Source organism: Lissotriton vulgaris, chromosome 5 (genome assembly GCF_964263255.1).
Source record: "Lissotriton vulgaris chromosome 5, aLisVul1.2, whole genome shotgun sequence".
NCBI classification, from domain to species: Eukaryota; Metazoa; Chordata; class Amphibia; order Caudata; family Salamandridae; genus Lissotriton; species Lissotriton vulgaris.
In genome coordinates, this window is record NC_141693.1 from 1,346,220,560 (window position 1) to 1,346,234,484 (window position 13,925).

Genomic DNA, 13,925 nt, shown 5'->3' on the forward strand with positions numbered 1-13,925 from the left:
GTGCAGCAAATCCTACAATCCATTGTCTACAGTAACCCACAACTCCTAGAAACATTCTCACTTCTTTCTGAGTTTTGGGCAGTTCCATTGCTCTAATTATTTTTATTCTTTCAGTAGTTACTTTCCTGATTCCTTTTTCTATCTGGTGCCCCAGATACTTCACTGAGTTCTTACAAAACTGCAATTTGTCAGGCGACACTTTATGTCCTCCTTTTCCTAGATGATTCAGCAAGGCAATGGTGTCAGTGACACAGTCAGTTTGGGTTTTAGATGCCACTAACAGGTCATCTATGTACTGTACCAGAACAGACTCTCTTGGCAGCACTAGGGATTCAAGGCACTTTTTCAGTATCTGGTTGAAAATCGATGGACTTTCGGTGTACCCCTGGGGGACACGATTCCAGACATAGATATGGCTGTCGAATTCAAAACTGAAAAGGAATTTGCTCTCTGGATGCAACGGGATGGAAAAGAATGCGTGGCACAGATCGATGACAGTGAACCATTCTGCATTCCAGGGAATCTGATATAGTATTACTGCAGGGTTGGGTACAATAGGGCAGCAAGGTACAACAATTTGGTTTACTTTGCGCAAATCTTGCACTACCCGGTACTTCCCACTAGGCTTTTTGATCCCAATGATAGGCGAATTACAGGGGCTGCTCATCACTTCTTCTATTATTTCTGCTTCGAGCAGCCTGGTAATTTCAGTCGCCACTCCTGCTTTCACTTCTGCACTCATTTTGTACTGTCTGGTTTTGGGGTATACAGCATTCGTTTTTATTGCTATTTTAATTGGGTCCACATTTGCCATCAGGCCTACATCTTTTCCTGTGAAATCCCACACTTCTGGTACTACTCTTAACTGGAGTTCTTCAGGCAAATCTTCAATTGTCAATGATTTTATATCAGCATCTTGTCTAACTAACATCAGTTTGTACAGGCCATCTTCATCGGGGGTCTGAATTTCGACACCATTTGGTGTGCAGTAAATGGTACAACGCATCTTGCACAACAAATCACGTCCTAGCAGGTTTACGGGACTGGAATCACAGACCACAAATCTGTGCATTTCCTTGAAATTTCCTATAGAAATTTCCATTGGTTCGGTTACTGGGGTACTTATTATTTGATTTGAGACTCCCACTACTTGGATTGCTTCTCCCGAGAGGGGTAGGTTAGGAACATCCACTGTTCTTACAGTAGATCTGGTAGCACCAGTGTCCAACAGAAAGGTGACATCTTTTCCTTCAACCTTTCCTTCAATGTATGGTCCAGTCTGGTCTACCGGTAAGGAGGCGCCAAGTACGCACTCCTCATCCTCCCCTCTCAGGCCCCGTCAATCTTGATCTTCACAGAAGAAGGTATCATTTAACAAATACTGTGGAATGACTGCGTTTCTTTCACTCTCGACTTCCCATACTTCCGCCCTTTCATTCTGCTGACCCTGATTCTTAAAATTCTGTCTAGGAGCGCGAGGTACTGGTGGTAATTTTACCTGTTGCTGGTTCTTTCTCGTCCCCTCTTTCGGCACCTGTGGATTTAAACCATTTACAGGGGCATTACCGGCCTGCAGGTGTGGACACTCGTCTCGCCAATGCCCTATCTGGCCGCACCCATGGCACGGGAATTTCTTCATGGCCTCTTCCCTACTCATTTTAGTGCGGGGCTTCCCTCCTCCCCCAGCAGTGGCATTCTGAGCATTATTACCAGAGGTCAATTGACTTAACTGTTTTTCTTGTTGTTCAACTAATTTTACCTGTGCCCACATGACCTTTTCCTTGAGGGCTTTCTTTTTGTTTTCGATTTCATCTTCGCAGTATTTTGCATATTTCAGGACATCATCTATGGGCTTTCCCTGCCAACTGATTTTATTATCTCGAATCCATTGTGATATTTCAGGCCTTAATCCTAGCACGAATCTGTAGCTGAAATGGGTCATGTCTTTCATGTCTACGTTATCAATACCACTGTAAGTTTTAAATACCTGCAACAGCCTTTCATAAAATGAATGCACCGTCTCATCACGTTCCTGGGTAGTTCTATCTATTCGGGTCCAATCTGTTTCTTTTGCGGGAACCTTTTTCTTTAGATATTGTATGACTTGTTCATACTTCCTCATTACTTCAGGTGCAGGCGCACCTGTTTTCTCATCTCTGGGAAATTCCTCACTGGGCCAATCAATTTCTATTTTACATTCAGTCCATAGGTCTACAGGGACCACAATGTCGAAAAACCCATCCAGGTCTTTCAGCAGACATTTCTGTACTTTTATGAAGCGTTCTACCTGCCTGTACCAATCAACAGGCTTCTCCCGTAATTTCGGGAAGTCATTTGTAAATGACACAATATCCTGTCGGGACCAAGGGACATGGACATATTTTCCTCCCGGGACCTCCCTCATGGGGCACAATTTTTCTGTTGGTGTTACTTCCTTTAATACGAATTCTGAAGTCACTGACCCAGCCCTGCTGCTTTCCTTTTTCTTTGCCCACCGGGTTCTCCACTTCCCCACCTCGCCCCACTTCTGCAGGAGTTTCAACAATTCCTTTACTTGGATCTGTTTTCCCATCACATTCAGGCTTTCTAAATCTTTGTCTGAAAAATCCACTCTGTAAGGTTTCTGAAGGATTTTAGAGCGACTAACATCTATTCCCATTTCTTCTGCTGTATCCATTATCTTTTCATGGAGCAACCTAGCACTCCGGGTAAGATTTTTACTGATAAACAGTAACTCTTCTTCATTATACGAGCTTAGGCGCTCAATTCCTACGTTCCCAGCCATCATTTCTTCTATTTCTATTCTCAATTTATATATTTCCAATGCTCTGGGTTGGGGAGTGACCTCTTTCTCTAGCTCCTTTGTCCATCTGTCCAACTCTTCTGGGGAAACCAAGGTGGCACTCTTAATCCCAGTCGCACTTTCAATCAACACTTCCTTTTGTCTGGGCTGACTTTTTGTCCCTATTATACTAGCCCTCGATTCTCTAATGGGCAAATCCATCAGAACCACAGATTCACACTCACTCTCTTGATCCTCATCTATGAATACCTCCTTCCTCGGGGTCGGGATGCTAGAAGTAGGCAGCATTGAGGAGACAATTGGAGGATGGGGACTAGTCATGTCATTTCTATACAGTGGGATAGCTGGACCAATGGTTACTGGAATAGTCAAGGAATCAGGATGGGGATGCATCTGGGCAATGGTTCTAACTAAATCATCTCGCTGTTTAGACAGGGCTTCTCTCTCTTTTTCTCCTAATACCTTTCCGGCAGATTTGTCATGCAATACTTGAGGTACTAAGGACGGATAAATATTCGGAGCTGTCGGAGTGACCAATCGAGGTGGATCTTCTCCGAAGGGCTGATAATTCGGAACTGTGGATTTAGGTCTGCAGAACCCGTCCCTTTCACTGGTTTTACTGTCTGTCCCCGTTCCATCTGTATTACTGTCCCTCCTACATCTGGGATAATTTGTAAAGGGATTTCGAGAGGGCGCAGGTTCTGAGTCTGTATCATAGGGAGGTGGATTTTTCATTAGCAAATCTTCCAAGTGTTCATCATCTAAGTCCCCCATAGGTGCTAGGTGATGGGTCTTTTCTTTGCATTTTCCTTTCTTTTCTTCCACTACTCCCATCATAGGAAACAACCCTTCTGTCATCATGGTTTGCCTCCACTGTTTCATTTTCTGCTCTTTGGTTGGCGTTGGAAGTCTGGGATACCATTTACTTACTCCCTTATCCATCCTGGGTCTATCCCTTTCCAATGCCTCAATCTCCCATTCTTCCAGGGCTTCGTACTGGGTCAATCTAGGTCTAGGGTGTAATTCATTCATACGGGTCCTTAAGTTAAACAGGATCCGACCATTAAAAGTACCTTCAACAGGGAATGCTAGAACTCCGTCATCTACTGTATATTTTGCCCAATTTTCCAACCATACACAGGTGTGATACCCTTTGTCAAACATCATGAAAGAGGCAGGAGTATTTGGCGGGGGAATGAGCACACCTTCCCTCGTTCTAATTGGTTTGTCTGTTTTAAAAAAATTCTTTACCTTGTCAGTAAATGACATTTTCCTTTTTATTCCATACATCATGTGCGGTCTACCTCGTATAATCTGTTCCCTATAGAAGCCTGAGTTTTTGGGGTTAGGTAAGAACTCAGGATACCACATACACCTTTCCAGACTCGCTTCTAACTCGGCTTGATTAATTTTGTCTACCTTTGTGCTTCCAATGCTAGCGCGACTTTTATTTCGCAATACCCAATCAAGTCAGAGAATACAAAAATTCTTAACCAATGGGTGCGCGGCCTTTCGCGAGAGCAAGTCTCGAGCTCCGGCACTCACCCCTCCTTCACAAATTCAGCTCCGCTACACACCCGCTGTCTTGACCAATACCAGCGCGGCACGGAGTGACGTCAGAGCAGCTCTCCGACTGATTCCCTCCTTCACTAGGTAACGGAAACTTTTAACTTTTCCTAAAGTGCGAATACAGAGTTTATTTACCAACACGCAACGTCTGCCACTATGTCTGAGTGTCCTAAAGAGATAGAAAAACTTCTTTTCACTGCAAGTAAACCACTTCTGTCTACTTCTCATTCACTCTGGGTAGACTTCTTTGCCTAACCTCACACTCGAGTAATATAGAACCCGTTATTCTTCCGACTCATCCACTTTCGTCAGGGATATGTACTGAGCCGGGATTTCACCAGTGAACTATTTTACTTACCAGTCAAGCCTCGGAGACCCTACTACTCCTTCCGTATGCGACCCTTACTAGGTGATATCGCAATGAAAGTTTTATACCGGACTCGTAGCTATCAATTATTCAGATATAACAAAGATCCTAATTAGTGCTTCCAGTTATTCTTTTAACCCTGCACTAATGATTCAGACCCTAGTGACTTCAACAGCTAACCGGATTCTGCTCACCGTTAGCTAAAATACTTCCCCGGGGATTCGGACTACACTGAACATTCACAAACAATTTTGGGTTAATTCAACATGCAATATCTATAGCAGCAATGCAAAATCATATACATTTACATATAAATCCTTACAATATTTCAAAACTTTGAAAAAATTACAGTAGAAATCAGCAGCACATTTTATATTCACGGTTTGTTTCTTAATTTCCCTGTCTACCTAATCTAACTAGTCCAAACCATCCTCTGGCTGCCAGAAAATTACTGATAGAGCGCGCAGTTCACCCGGGTCACCAATTTCTCTTTACACGCACTGGGCCCTGGCGTGCAATTTCAATTTCCAATCAGTGATTCCCGTGAACCGGGTGAGATCCTGGCACGCTCCTATGAGTAATTAAATGGTTCAGGATTACCTCTGCTTACCATGCACCTGACTTACCACAGGCACAAATTAACGACGGACCTAGAGCTATCAGGGAAAAATAGTAGACAGGAACCTAAAACATTTCTTTACGACAGTACATACTTATCCACTTTCTTGTAAAATGACCACAGACACCTGATGAAGTTTGACACTTTATATGAAGATTCAAAGAGAAGATGCCAAGACAATAAGCGATATGCAGAATAATATGTCAAACATCAATCTCAACACCAATAGGTAACTTTGCACAAAAAAAATGACCATTAGGATATATGGGAAGACTAGAGGTAGGTTTTAGAACAGAACTAGTCACTGCAATTATATACTAAGACAAGAGTTATGGATGGGCCTAAAACATGTACTTATCCTTATCACTTCAGACTATTCTTGCTAAGTTCACTGCAATCCACTAAAGGAAAGGGAAAAACGGGAACAAGCTATTGCTTATTATAGAATCAATGAGCTCCTAAAGGAGGGGGGGAGAGAAGGAACCAACTAAATCAGACACATATACTTGATGTTTCAACGGAAATAGAGCAATATCACAGGAAAAAATGCTTTACTAGATTATACGAAGGAGAGAGAGAAAAGAGAGGGGAAAAACAAGAGATAGAGATACGCAAACCCACAATCAATATTTACCTAATTCAGATTGAAGACCAACCCTGGCCACGGGTCAGTTAGGAAGACGGGGACAGGGACCCTCGGAAAAGGAACACCAGATGCGAACAGGTACAACCCACGGACAGATCAGGACAGGATACCCCTCAGGTTCGGGTCAAAGGACTGGGCCTCCCAGGGAAACGACCAACACCCACAGCTTCGGACAGCAACGCCTGCGTTACCCCCTTCTGCAAGTAATCCGCCTGAAACCCCGATTGGATTTTCGAATTTCCCAGCAAAGTGCTTCGCCAGCACTTAGGATTTTCCACCCCTTAGGAGTTTGTGGAAAGTATGGACAAAGTGCTCCGCAGCACTTTCAGATTGAGCACCTATTGAGATCGTAGGGTCAGTGACAGGTCTGCTACTCGGACAAGTCGGACAATTTTCATAAGCTAAACTAGGGCAATTATACCCTTTTGGGGTCCCCCAGACCACCCACTAATGTTGCAAGTGACAGTTTCCCATATTTTGATTGGTCAAGAGAGGTGGTGCGATCATTACCACCTCCTAGAATTCAACTTTCTCATCATGAAATTTAAATTTTCTTGTCCGCCCCTTCGGTTCACGTTCCCATGCACAGAATTACAGCATTACAATAGAGTTCACGATAGGTAGCAACAGAGTTGCATAGTCCAAGGTAAGACTCTGCTTTCCCAGAGAGCTTCTCAGGCGCATTGTGCTTCAGGAGCCAGCTGGCTTGGTTCAGCTTCTGCGCAGTTAAGATTTTCCCTGGTCAGCTGACAGGTTTCAGAGGAGCCTCAGCATGGCGTTGCTCATGTATGCCCCAGCCCACAAAGACGCGGTACATGAAAAGTAAGCGAGAACAAATTAAAATCACATCCAGAATGATCACACTGTATACCGTGATAGAGCATTAACCAACCCTTACTTTATAATGACTACAGCATTATGGTTTAGTGCAAAAAGATAGATAAGCAAAAAGCAGCGGTAGCAAGCAGAGAGCGTGGTGAGAGACAAGCGGCCATGTTTGCAACAGTGCGCATGAGCACAAAATTCCCTCCAGAATGCGAGTGCGTCACATCACATGGGTATGACCGACGCATGCGCAGACTGAATTTCAGTGAAACAGCCATTTTCCTTAATGCAAGCTTCGTTAATATGAAAAAGACATACAAGCAAGCATCCGGGGACACCCGCGTGTTGGGGAAAAACGTACAATAAACGACAAACAATGATTTTAGTAGTTTTATACATTTGGCGAGGTTCTTGTACTGGGCAAGGTGCTTCACGTGCGAATCCTTGCTCCATCAATACACATGGTTCGCCACGCTAGAAAATCCTCGTTCAGTTTCTTTTTTTTTTTTTTTTTTTTCATGGTAATTACGTCTAACATTTAATTAGCCAACACTGTGGGGACCAATATTAGTTTGGGTCCATTTCAACAATGTAGTCGCAGGTTAGTAAGCCATTCATAATGCAATATTTCTTTTGCAACATGTTCAACGTCTACACTGTTTTATCAGGTTACTGAAGCCAACCATTTAATGTGTCCATAAGCACCTGTCACTAAGCACCAGTGTGTGGCTGTTGCTTTAATGTAGGGACGTTAAGCACCAATTGCAGTGTCGACTTCATTTGTAGTTCCAAGAACAGTAGTCCTATTTGTAATGAAGCCAGGAGACGGAGCAACAGTCGGTTGAACCAATAAGGCTAGAGTATCAGATTGGCAGTTGCGAGACATCTACTTAGGAATGTCTATGCCAGCTACATACAAGTGAAAAACGAAACAATTAAATTGGCAAAAATTTCATAAACTCACTTATCTAGGCATCTAGCAAAAGCCAATATTTTAAAAAGTCTAACTTACGCTTGTTGCTACAGTAGCTAAAGTGATATGCAATTGCAAATGGTCTTCGTGAAAACAAACCAAACAGATCTGAAGGGCACCTAACAGATCACACAATGCGTGCCCAAAAAATAATGGATACTTTACAACTGTGTATAAAAGTTGACTTGCTTGGGTATTTGTAATACAACTTTATTATGGTCTAAACGAAAAGGAACGGGAACGACAGTAACAGGGTTCACCACTGAATGTGATGCGACTGTAGCAGTCTTTAAATTAGATTCGAAACGTGAGGATAAAGTAATTGCAGTCCAAAACAGCTAAATACGCAGGTCCAAAATATGAAGGAATTAATTTTTACTGCCACATTCACTCCGAAGCCCACTCATCTCCTTCTGCATCCCAAAGATTAAAGCACATGTTCTGCTCAGCTAGATAATAAAGTGGCAAACACGCTGCACCATCGACATCACAGGACAGTTGCCTATAAAACTAGACTTCTGACGCTGGGCTCCAGCTTTTGCTCACAGATCATCGTCCTCATCTGGCAATGCAGTGGTCTGGGCAATCTGTAAATCTTGCTCGTATTGTGCTGCCAATGCTGGGTCCATTGCAACTTCAGGTGGTGCAAGAGCAGGCATTGCTACAAACTCCAAATTGGGATCGCCGATTAATTTTCTTGCTAGCCAAAGGAAGGGCTTCTCAAAGTTGTAATTACTTTTTGCGGAAATGTCGTAGTACTGGAGGTTCTTCTTCCTGTGAAAGACTATGCACTTTGCCTTCACTTTCCTGTCTTTGATATCCACTTTGTTGCCACACAGCACGATGGGGATGTTTTCGCACACTCGCACCAAGTCCCGATGCCAATTGGGAACATTTTTGTATGTGACTCTTGATGTGACGTCAAACATGATAATGGCACACTGGGCTTGGATATAGTAGCCATCTCGAAGGCCGCCAAACTTCTCCTGGCCGGCGGTGTCCCAGACGTTGAACTTGATGGGGCCTCGGTTCGTGTGGAAGACGAGAGGGTGGACCTCGACTCCGAGCGTGGCCACATACTTCTTCTCGAACTCGCCGGTCAAGTGGCGCTTGACGAAGGTGGTCTTGCCGGTGCCTCCATGTTTCCTCTACCAGTGCCCATTCTTTCACATCTCTGAGCCATGCATCCACCTCCGGCGCCCGCTGTCCCATCCACGTAATGGCAACCCTGCGCCTGGCCAGCACTAGCATCAATTGTAACAGCTTATAGGAAAGTTTCCGCTTCCTTGGCTTCGGAACCAATGCCAACAGACAATGTATGGGCGTGAGCTCTATTCGGAGTCCCGTGGTGGTCCCCACTCGGGCTACCACCTCAGACCAGAATTTCCCCACCAACGGACATTCCCAAGCCAGGTGCAAGAATCCTACCCCCCTGTGCCGCATCTAGGGCAATTGTCTCTATCGCTGTTCGAGAAACGACTGATCGACTTCGGAGTAAAGGACTCCACTGCCTGCTCATAGGTCCCAAAGCTCTTGAGGGATACAAATCATCCAGAACCTCGCAGCCCCCAAGTCTCCACTCCCGAAAGGACATCTGATGTTCCAACTCCACTATAGGGGCCAGGCACCAGAGTGGCAGATCTCTGTGGAACGGGGCTGACCGCTGCACCCGTTCTATGACGCGTTGCCAAACGCCAGCCGTGTGTTTGACCACATAAGGCAGTCCTGTGTCAGGTCCTGCCCCACGCATCAGCGCCCTCTGTAGTTCCTGCACTGTCACCCTTCCTGCGAGCAACTGCGTCTCCCATACATCAGCGTCCGCAAACCATCTGGCCGCCGGGAGCAACTGTACCGCATAATAATAAAGATCAAAGCGTGGGGCCTCCAGGCCGCCTTCCTCGTAGGAGCGCACTAGGGTACGGGGGGCTACTCTGCTCCTCCTACCCGCCCAGAACAGAGAGGTGAGCAGGGTGTTGAGGGTTCGAAAGATCTTTGGCGGGAGCGGGCACATCGTGTTCTGAAGGACATACAATGTCCTTGGCAGCATCACCATTTTGGATATGGCCAGTCGCCCCATTAGGGACAACGGGAGCGTGTTCCAGAAGGACACCGAGCCCCGGAGAGACGCTATGACCCGATCTATATTACGGGCCAAGGACTGTTCCACGGAAGAGGCCACCTGAATACCCAGATGGGGAAACTGGTATGCTCCCAGTGGAGCCCTAGATCCGGCAGTTCGTCCTGGGGGACCTCATCAAATCCCGATAATGGGAAAATGAGGGACGTACTCCTGTTGATCCGCAACCCCGACTCCACGCCAAAACGGTCCAGTTGCTGTAGCAATCTCGGGAGTGCCTCTCTCGGAGACGCCAGATAGAATAAGGCATCATCCGCATATAGCGACAATATGTTGCATGTGTCGCCCACTTGAATGCCCCACTGCCTCATCTCAGACCATAACAAGACGGCAAAGGACTCAATTGCGGGGGAGAAAAGCAGCGGCGAAAGGGGGCACCCCTGTCTCGTGCCCCGCTCCAACCGCCACTCCTCCGCCCTCGCAGCTCCCAGACGCACCCTGGCTCTCGGGGAATTATATAGGATGTTGATCCAATGTCGGAAGGTGGGCCCAAGGCCCATCTTCCTAAGGACCTCCTGCAGGTAGCCCCAATCCACTGTGTCAAAGGCCTTGGCCAGGTCTATGGAGACCAAGACCGTCTGCTCGTCCCTGTCGCTCACCTCGTGCTGGATATGATTTAGACGTCATAAATTCATGGCCGTGTTCCGCCCGGGGATAAAGCCACATTGGTCCTGATGAACTAAGTGCGCCATATGGGGCGCCAGGCGTAAGACAAAAAGCTTGGTCAGTATTTTAATGTCCGCATTAAGCATGGATATTGGCCTATATGCCGAAGCGTCATGCTTGTCCCCCCCGGCTTCAGGAGCATGCATATTTCCCCTTAGGCCATACTCTGTGGGAGCACTCCGCTATCGAACGCCTCGTGGAAGACTTGGAGAAGGAGCGGAGCCAATACTTCCCCGGATTCCTGGTAAAATTCTGACGGATATCCGTCACTCCCTGGCGTTTTTGCGCGTGGCACACAGGCCTACGCCCCCCGGACCTCTGCCAACGTTAGCACCGCGTTCAGCTCCTGCCTATCAGAATCTGAAAGGGTCAGCACTGATATGTCCCGCAAGTAAGGGAGATATGTATTTCTCGAAACAGCATGGTCCGCCGTGTAAACTTCCTGCAGATGGGACTGAAGGACCCCAAGGACCGCCCTCTCCGAATACACCACTTGTCCAGTCTTGTCCCGCAAGGCCACTATGCGCTCCGGAGTCTGCTCTCTCCTCAATATCCATGCCAGGAGCCACCCTGATTTATCACCCTCCCTGTGAAGGCGCTGCCTGTATTGGCCCAATGTGTATTTATCAAGCCTGTCTAATACATCATGTATCCTAGCGCGGGCCTCCAATTCCTCCCGCTGCTGCTGGGCACTGGGGTCCGTCACAAGCTGGGCCTGTAGTAGGGCAGCCTCCTCATTCTGGAGATCCCGGAGGAGTTGCTTCCTCACTCCGTAAGTAAGCCCCATACAGGCTCCCCTTACTACCGCCTTCAGGGCCTCCCACCTAGTAGCCGCCGATAAGCCCCCCTGCGCCCAGTTGAGCTCTACGTAATCACCAATGGCCGATTCCACATGCGCCTTACCTATTTGGTCTTGAAGTATATCTACCGGAAGCCTCCAGGCCAGAGGATGAGCCGTCGAGAGCCCCCATTTAACTGTACACGCCACCGTGAGTAAGAGATAAAGTCACCGCTAAATTACACAAATATAAAATTACACAGTATGAAAGTGGCGACAGAATAGGAAAAATACTTGCTTATAAAATAGCCGACGAACGAGCCACTTCTCTAATTAAGAGTATAAAAGGAACAGATGGTACTATCTATACTCAACCCGATAAGATACTGCAACAATTTGCTGATTACTATACTAAGCTGTATACCCCCGAGAATGTGCCTTCAACTGATTTGGTGGAGAACTATATAAGAAATAACTGGCAATCGGAGACTGACTCGAATTGTATGGAAGAGTTAGAAAAAGATTTTACTGAAGAAGAATTAAAATTAGCTATTTTTTCCCTTCCATCTGGAAAGGCTGCCGGAGATGACACCCTTCCAATTGAAATTTATAAATTATGCTGGGAAGAGCTCGTGCCTATACTTTGTTTAGTTATTAATCAGATTGCTACAGAAGAAGGGGCCCCGCCATCTTGGAACACCGCCAAAATTATATTTTTTTAAAAAAAGAATAAAAATCCAATGGAATGTGGATCTTATCGCCCAATTTCTTTGATCAATGCGGATGCCAAGCTCTTTGCCAAATTATTAGCGTTGAGACTGTCCCCCATTATGCCGAGAATGGTTAGCAAACATCAGCATGGTTTCGTATTGGGCAGAGATACGACGCAGCATGCAAATACGGCCATCACAGTGCTTGACGTGGCCGCAGCTAACTCCACCCCACTCGGTATTATACTACTTGATGCTGAAAAAGCATTTGACTGAGTGGGGTGGGACTACCTGTGGTCAGTTTTGAAAGCAATGGGGTTTAAAAGTAAGTTCATCGCCAAGATAAAAGCACTTTATTATTTACCTAATGCATTAATTGGATACGACTGCCTACTTTCTACTAAATTTCCCATTAGAAGAGGAACTCGGCAGGGTTGCCCTTTATCACCCCTTTTATTTGCCCTTTCCATGGAACCCTTTATCAATGCCATACAGCTTCAAATTATGATAAAACCATTTACATTCGGGGCAAACTCTCTTAAAATAACAGCATACGCCGATGATTTGGCAATTTATACAAGCGATGTGACTGAATCCATGTTAGGTATAGTTAAAGAGGCAGAAGCCTTTGGAAAAGTTTCAGGTTATAAGCTAAACCTAGATAAAACACAAATAATAGCTAATTACAAACCGACAATACCTGTGGTAGGAGTAAGTTATTCTGCTACTTACCTAGGCATTAAGCTAACATCCAATATAAGGGAAATTAATATACTGAACTATGATGCTTTATTAAAAGAAACTGAGGCCCTCCTTAAAAAATGGCATAAGGTACCTTTAAATCTTATCGGGAGAATCAACCTTATTAAGATGAATATCCTGCCAAAATTTTTATACTTATTCAGATGTATACCGTTGAAAATAAACACAGTCTTTTTCAGAAAACTAGATGGTATATTGGGCAGCTTCATTTGGGGCTATAAAAAGAACCGAAGAGCACTTTCCTCTGTGAAACTCCCGTTTATAAAAGGAGGGCTTATTTCCCAGATTTCCGATCGTATTATATCGCATCATTTTTGGGGCGGATACAGAGCTTATTTAATTCCAATAATCCATACTTTTTTCATCAATTTATGCTGGGGCCAGAATGCTTGCAGTTTCTGGCTAGACGTAATGATCCAAATTACTTCAAAAGAGTGAGGTTTAAGACTGCAAAGGACATAATTAACATCTGGAGGATACTTATGAATCAGAATAAGCTATCATTTTATCACCCACTTTTAAGTCTTTGGAACAACCCACGCTTACCTAGCATTTTTTCTGATTCTGGGTGTAAAATATGGGCGAGTCAAGGTATATTGAAACTTGGGGATCTTTACGGCTCCTCAGGTTTTTTGGAGTTTGAAACATTAAGGTTATTGTACAAACTACCAGAGCATACTTACTTTAAATATACACAAATTCATGATTTTTTTGTAAGAAAATTAAAAATGAAAGAGATTCTGGACTCGGATTTTTGGCAATGTTTGTACAAGGGAGAGGAAAATCAAATAGTAACCGTTAGTGAGGGATACAAATGTCTTACTGAAAATAAACCAGACGAGTGTCCAAAAATAGCAGAGAAATGGGCCCTTTGCTTTCCAACAGGTATCTCCTCGAATGAAATATCTTACTCCTTAAAGAAAATTGATACGCTGGTTCACTCTTCAAGCTTAAAACTGCAAGCATATAAAACAATTTGCCAACTTTACTACACTCCTCTGCAAATAAGCAAATGGTCCTTGAATAATGGCTCTAATGATCGAACCAAATGCCCCAAATGTCATCTACAA

The 13,925-nt window shown here is 44.9% G+C and overlaps 1 pseudogene; it reads right to left on the bottom strand.

The window, feature by feature from the left end:
- Positions 1–7,974: 7,974 nt before the first annotated feature.
- Positions 7,975–8,872, bottom strand: LOC147712577 (GTP-binding nuclear protein Ran pseudogene; annotated as a pseudogene).
- Between the last annotated feature and the right edge of the window lie 5,053 nt (positions 8,873–13,925).